Source organism: Oryctolagus cuniculus, chromosome 20 (assembly GCF_964237555.1).
Source record: "Oryctolagus cuniculus chromosome 20, mOryCun1.1, whole genome shotgun sequence".
Classification (NCBI taxonomy): domain Eukaryota; kingdom Metazoa; phylum Chordata; class Mammalia; order Lagomorpha; family Leporidae; genus Oryctolagus; species Oryctolagus cuniculus.
Genome location: NC_091451.1, coordinates 22,596,329 through 22,603,767, shown reverse-complemented (window position 1 = coordinate 22,603,767; position 7,439 = coordinate 22,596,329).

The following is a 7,439-nucleotide window of genomic DNA, read 5'->3' as shown; positions in this document are numbered from 1 at the left end:
TGGTGCTAAGACCCTCAGGGTCCCATGGGCTTAGGTCCTGCCTGGTCCAGTCTCTCCTGAGCTGCCCTTGGTCTTGTCCCAATGGCCCTGGGAGTTTTGGGGGTCGCCATCAGCTTGGTGGTCTGCAGGGGGCATCCCTAGACTTGGCCCCAGAGCAGGGCCCAGACTCCTTCTCTTGGAATCTGTCCCTTTTGTTGTCCCCGCCAACGCCAGCCCAGGGAAGTCTTTCCTAGGTCTCTGTGTCTTCTCCTTTAACGTTCTCTGGTCCTCCCAAGGGTTCGACATCAGGGACTGGCAAGCTGAGGGTTCTCGCAGGCTGGCTCCAGCCTCTGCCCTGCCAACCCTTTCTTCCAGAAATGACCACGGTGCCCAGGATCTGCAAAAAGGGAGCAGAAATTAAGGGCGGGGGTGTGTGTAGGGCGCAGGTACTAAAAGATGTGGTCCCCCTTCTGGCCACATGGCACAGTGCCCAGTCCATGCAACAGATGACCGTTCAAAAATGAACGAGGGAGCGAGAGAATGAACGGATGCAGGGCCCCTGGCTGGGAGCTGAGACCACAAATTCAAGTCCCAGCCCCCTGGCTGACCCCCCTCCCATGACCTAATCCAAAAGGAAGGGAAGGATGAAGTCATTTCTGGGATCCTTCCAGCCCCGACCGACCGTGTCGTTTGTATCGGCACAGGAAAAAGAAAGACTATTTATGCCGTCATCCTGCTGAACTTGAGCAGGGAAGTGTCCGCCGCCCCCGCCTGCCGCCTGCCTGCCGACTCAGGCTGCTTCCAGATCTGTCTCCCTTCTGCTGCCTGCTGTCCCCTAAATGGCTCCAAAGCAACCCCTGTGGACAGGCCGGGCTGCGTTCACTGCTTCCCGCGGGCAGAGACGGCACGGCCTCCACCCAGCCTCAGCAGCTTCTCAAAGCCCAGGGCCTCGCTGGGGTGCTGGCTGAGGTTCGGGTTCTGGATCCAGGCAGCTCTTTGGTTAGGACAGGTAAGGGTCACGGAGGAGCCGACACAGCCGAGTGGAGATTTGCAGCTGAGTGGTTCAGAGACTGGAGGGGCGGGACCCGTCCGTGAAGCTCCCGGTGGACATGTGGGGTGGCTCTCCGGGAGTTCCCGGGGCGTTGCTCCCTGGTGGCAGCATCTTTCAGCAGCACCGTGGGTGAAGTGCTTTTGATGGGGAGGGTGCGATGGGGAGGTCCCAGTAGCACACACCGTGAGCTGTGGGCAGTTCGAGTCCCCTCCCAGCCTGTGTCAGCTGTCTCAGGGAGAGGGCTGTCCCCTGCAGCCAGCTCCTCCCTGGGTCTGCTTGGGTTTGGCCCCCCGGGCATCAGGGTCCAGAGAGGCTGGAGAGGCTGGAACAATGGTCTCTGCCCTCTGCTTTCTCGGCTGCCCCCGGGTGGCTGCGGCCCCCTGTTTTGGCTCTCTGCAGCCTTCTGAGACCCTGCTTCTTGAACCGGGGGTAACATCCCCGCCCCTGCCCTTTCAGGCCAAGGGGAGCCCAGCCACTGCTAACTCTTGTTGCTTTTTCTCTTATTTCCTATTCCCAATGAGCATGTGGTACTTTTTTATTTTTTTTAAAGATTTATTTTTATTTATTTGGAAGTCACAGTTACAGAGAGAGAGAGAGAGAGAGAGAAGGAGAGACAGACAGAGAGAGAAGGGGGGGGTGTCTTCCATCCGCTGGTTGCAAATGCAACAGAGCTGGGCCGATCCGAAGCCAGGAGCCAGGAGCTTCTCCCAAGGTCTCCCATGTGGGTGCAGGGACCCAAGGACTTGGGCCGTCTTCTACTGCTTTCCCAGGTGCATTAGCAGGGAGCTGGATCGGAAGTGGAGCAGCTGGGACTCCAGCCAGCGCCCATATGGGAGGCTGGCTCCATGTCATGCTTTTCTAAAGGCACCTCCAGAACACTGTGTTCTTAATGTCAATTGTGTGGAGAGTATAAATGGTATTGCCGAGCAGGAGAGAACCTGAGGGGAAAAAAAAACAACCACAAGATGATGCTTTTATGAACAAATTTTCAAAATAAGGTAATTTTCAAAGGAAGCCGAAATCATGACACTCATTTAAACATGGAAGTGGATACATATTACAAAGTTCGTTTAGTTCATTGGTGAAGGCAGGTGAGGGGGTACATTCAGTCCAGATGAGAAGTCAAGGAAACATACGGCTATAGGGGGTAAAGCTACTTACAGGCGCTCCTTCCTGTGGGTGGACTGCGCCCTGATAAACCCACCATCAGCGGAAGAGGCACTGGATATGTCTGACCTCCCCAATGTCCTAGCTCAGCCTGGCCTGCCCAAGGAGCGCAAACACAGCTGGATAAAATCATCCAACACCCGGTGAAGTGCTGACCATCATGCAACGTACTGGCTACTTAAAGTGAAACCGGAATGGTCGTCTGGTAGAGGGGAAGCAGATGAGCATTTTGCAGACATGACAGGATGGGAAAACAGCAAGAACACCCAAAGCCCAGCACAGCACCCTGGAGAGTGTCAGTGGTTCCCCCGGTGGCCTCCTGGCTGCCTGGCAGTGCAAGAACCTCCTGGCACATATCCTCAGCTTGGGAAGAGACCAAAATGCGAACTTCCAGGCTGGGCATTTGGCATAGTGGTTAAGATGTCACTTGGTTCACCTGCTTCCATATTGGAAGGCCTGGGGTTGAGCCCTGGCCCCGCTCCCAATTCCAGCTTCCTGCTCATGCCGGTCCTGGGAAGCAGCAGGTGGTGGCTCAAGAACTTGGGTCCCTGCCATCCACATGGGAGATTCAGACTGAGTTCCAGGCTCCTGGCTTCAGGTCTTGTGGGCATTTTGGAGAGTGGATTAGTGGATAGAAGGTATGACTCTGTCTCTCTCTGCCTTTCAAATAAAAATAAATAAAAAATTCGAAAAGTAAATTCAAAAATTCAGCATCCAAAATTTGCAGTACAATTTCTACGGAATGCAGATGCCTTTCACACCGTCATAAAAAGCAAAATTAGCAAGCCGCACCAAGGTGAGCGGTGACGTGTGCAGAAAGAAACTGGCTGTGCCCTTGGGAATCGGGGAGCGACGGCCGTTGAGTCTCCACCAGACAAGGTATCTGCAAACCTAAGAGCCAGAGTTGTTTGGGTGTCTACCAGTTACGAACAATTTGCAGGCTTGTGAAGTGGTGCAAGGGCCATGAGAGGCCCACATCCGCCCACCCCGGCACCCCAGTTACACCCCCAGGAAGGTGTGTTCCAGCCGTGCACGGCTTCTGTTGCAGCAGCGGGCTTCCTGCACCTAACACTGGCAGGCAGGGGCCCCTGCACCAGGCTGAGCACCTGCTTGGAGATGGAGACAGCGAGCTCCCTACCTCCCGCTGGCCCCAGTTGGTGACGTGTTTATTACTCTTCCTCCCACATATTTACAAATGGAGTTCCACCATAAAGTTTCCCTCTGAGAAAAAGTTTCTACTGCTTAAAAATGTTGAAAGTCACCACCCCATGTCCAACAGGCCCATTCTACAGAAGAGGAAGATCAAGGACCAGAGGGGGAGAATGACGTGCCCCGGGGCCCCCTGCTCGCTTGTTGATGGATCTCCAGGTGGAAGGCGGGCTTGGAGGGCCGGGCGGGCTTTGCTGGGTGACACCGTGCGCTCTGCCTGGAGGAGGGGCTTCGGAAGAGGCTGCGGCAGATGGTTTCACATCCTGTGCTCTGGGCAATCGGCTGCCCTCCCTCTAATTGGGAGTAGGGAGCTTTGAGCGAACCAGCGATCAAATCCCAGCATTGTTCAGTATCCCTAATTACTCTTTGGCGCTTGGCTCGCATGCAGCTCACAGGACATTCATGAATAGTGTCGACAGGGACACTCAGCGTTTGCAAAATTCTCCCGAGAAACTCAAGTCCCGGCCTTGTTCTGGAGCCTAAGCAGGCGCGTTTGCTCCCAGCTGAACGATGGCTGAGCTAAGGGGCTGGAGACCGCCGACCACGTGCGAGCCTCTTGCCTGCAGTCCCCGTTTGAATGCAAAGCTCCCCAGTCCTTGCTCTCACCCGCGAGGACACCTCTTGTGGAGTGATCTGCTCTGAGCATTTTATAAAATAACGTGCCTCCGTTTCTTGTCTCTCGGCCATCTAGTTGTCAAAAACCTCCCGTTCTTACTCGCACAGCCCCTTTCAAGGGAAGCTTTGTCTCCGAAACAGACAGCTCGCGGTTCCATCTGGCCCTGCCACCCAGAGCCCTGTGATTCCAGATGGAAAAATCCCCTTGCTTCTGTTTCCAAGCTGCCCCCACCTCCATTGTTCGATCTGCAGCCGGCGGCACAAGCCTCCCCAGTCTCTGGGGCTGGAAAGAGCTGCGAACGGTGCAAACGGCTCATCTTTCTTCCCATCTGCAACCCCTGTGCCATGGGCATGGAAAAAACTCTCACATGTGGCTGGGTGGCTACAAGAGTGGGGCTAAGGTGGGGAAGTGGGGTGAGTTTGCCTTTATTAAAGAAGATTCTAGAAGCAAGGCTATTCGTGCTGCCCAGGAAAATGACAGCTTCCCACTGCGGTCGCAGCTGTTCAGCCCTCTACATTTTTCACCCGTTGTCCAAAGATGTCCCTCAGGAAAGCCAGGATCTGGCTGGGATCCTCTGGCAGCAGCAAGAGCCCCACGGGCTTGGGAACCGATCTGGTTTGCTTCCAATCCTATCCTCACTCACCTGCCATTGGAGAAAGAGGAAGAGAGGATAGGGTGGGAGAAGGAGATTCCTGAACTCGAGGAGTGAAATTTCAGCTGCCGGAAGACCCCCAGTGAGGTGTCCACACCTCCTGGCTGCCTCCTCCTCTACCTGCCGGCCCTCTAGCCCTGACTCCTGGACACAGCTAGGGCTTCGCTCTCAATACTCATTTCCTATAAAGGAGGTAGGCTTTTGGGCTACCTGTTGGCCACGGTGAACCTCAGGGGAGTCTTGTGCTCAAAAGTAGGTAGAGAAATTGCGAAGGACCACGGTGCCTTTGCGTGGGCAGCACGTTCCCTTCACGTGGGACTTGTTCAGGCTTCCTAATGCTCTCTGATGCACCTGCCTCCACACAGGCCTGGGTCCCCCTCCGCTTCCCTGAGCGCTTCTTCTACACACGTGAATCTCTCTATTGCAGTAGCTGGAATGAATTGTCTCCTTAATTTGCGCTGTGCGCTCTTTCACCCTGGGCTGCGCTGCCTGGGGGCTTGGCTGAGAACCATCAACATCTTCATGTCTGAGCCGGGAAATGGCCCTGGGTGGCTGGGGAAAGACCAAGCAGGATGTGGTGATGGTGTTTGAACAGCAAAGCCTCCGAAGCAGGGGCTAGAGAGGGCGCTTATTAACACGCCTAGGAAGCAAGACAAATCCACCCTGCATGCGTGCATGCGTGGATGTTCATGTGTGCAGGTGTATGTGCGTGTGGGCATAGGTGCGTGTGTTGGGTAGGGGGCAGTGAAGAGGAGGGGGTGCTGGGGAGCTCACCGGTGAGGGGGGTGCAGGTCGTTCTCTTCGCCATGACCTTTTTTTTTTTTAAAAAAAAAAAAAAAGATTTATTTATTTACTTGAAAGTCAGAGTTACACAGAGAGAGGAGAGGCAGAGAGAGAGAGAGAGGTCTTCCATCCGATGGTTCATTCCCCACTTGGCCTCAACGGCCGGAGCTGTGCCGATCTGAAGCCAGGAGCCAGGAGCTTCTTCCCAGTCTCCCACACGGGTGCAGGGGCCCAAGGACTTGGCCCATCTTCTACTGCTTTCCCAGGCCATAGCAGAGAGCTGGATCGGAAGAGGAGCAGCTGGGACTCCAACTGGCACCCATATGGGATGCAAGCACTTCAGGCCAGGGCGTTAACCTGCTGTGCCACAGCGCCGGCCCCCTGCCTTTTTTTTTTTTTTTTAAAGATTACTTATTTATTTATTTGACAGGTAGAGTTATAGACAGTGAGAGAGAGGGGCAGAGAGAAAGGCCTTCCATCCGATGGTTCACCCCTAAAATGGCCACAATGGCCGGAGCTACGCCAATCCGAAGCCAGGAGCCAGGTGCCTCTCCCTGGTCTCCCATGCAGATGCAGGAGCCCAAGCACTTGGGCCATCCTCCACAGCCTTCCTGGGCCACAGCAGAGAGTTGGACTGGAAGAGGAGCAGGCGGGAATAGAACCTGGCGCCCATATGGGATGCCGGTGCCGCAGGCGGAGGATTAACCTGGTGCGCCACGGCACTGGCCCCACCATGACCTTTTGTGGGCAGCACAGGCTGAGAGAGCAGACAGCCTCTCAGTGGGCGCCCGTGCTCTTAGGCGGGTCAAGTGTGTGACGGAGGCCGGGCCAGGGAGTTGTGTTTATACAGAGCTGCTGTCTGCCTGGGATGCTCCCAGAGGCCTTTGAGACAGGCACTCTTGTTGGGGTCGGCCGGAGGACACTGGCTTTTCAAAACTGGGAAGCTTTACGACTTGTTAAAGGGAAGAGAGACTAAGGAGCTAAGAGACTGGGGAGCCCCAGGCATCCACAATGGGAACTTAAAGATGTTACTTTTTTGGAAAGATTTATTTACTTATTTGAAAGGTAGAATTACAGACACAGAGAGGAAGAGACAGAGACAGAAAGATCTCCCATCCACTGATTCACTCCCCCAAATGGCTGCGGCTGGGCCAGTCTGAAGCCAGGGCCAGGAACTTCTTCTGGGTCTCCCACGCAGGTGCAGAGGCCCAAGGACTTTGGCCATCTTCCATTGCCTTCCCAGGCTCATTAGCAGGGGGCTGGATCAGAAGTGGAACAGCCAGGACTCGAATTGGCACGCATATGGGATGCCAGTGTTGCAGGCAGTGGCTTTACCTGCTACACCACTACAGTGGCCCCAAAATGTTCCTTTGAAAAATACGCAGTGGGGCAGGTGTTTAGTATGGTTAAGGTGCTGGCTGGGCTGCCTGCATCCCACGTTGGAGTGCCTGGATTCGAGTCTGGCTGCTGCATCTCTGATTCCAGCTTGCTGCTAACGCACATACCTGGGTGCAACAGGTGATGGCTGGAGTACTTGGCTTCCTGCCACTCCTGCGGGAGACCTGGACTGAGTTCTGAGTTCCTGGCTTTGGTCCAGCCCTGGCTTGTTGTGGTCATTTGGGGAGAGCAGAGAGGAAGGAGGGGAAGAACAGAGAGGAGACAGGATAGGAATGTATTCAAAGGGAATGAGTTTGCGGAGATGGCTGGTAATAAGAGTGTGCTGAGGGTCTGGGTTTATACAGCTTTAGCCAGCTAAGGGCCATGGCGGGGGGAGGGGGGACCATGCAAACCCGGGGCCTCTTCTCCGTGGGCAGTTAGTAGGAAAAGAATGCAGAGGGTGGAGTGAGGGAGAGCACAGGGCATGGGACTGAGCTGGTTTCAGGAAGGGGCTAGGGAGTCCCTGGGGTGGGGGTGGGGGGATTGATCTGCTTTCAGGCAAGGAGCTAAAATGGCTCTGAGGTTTCAGTCCTTGCTCTGTGAGG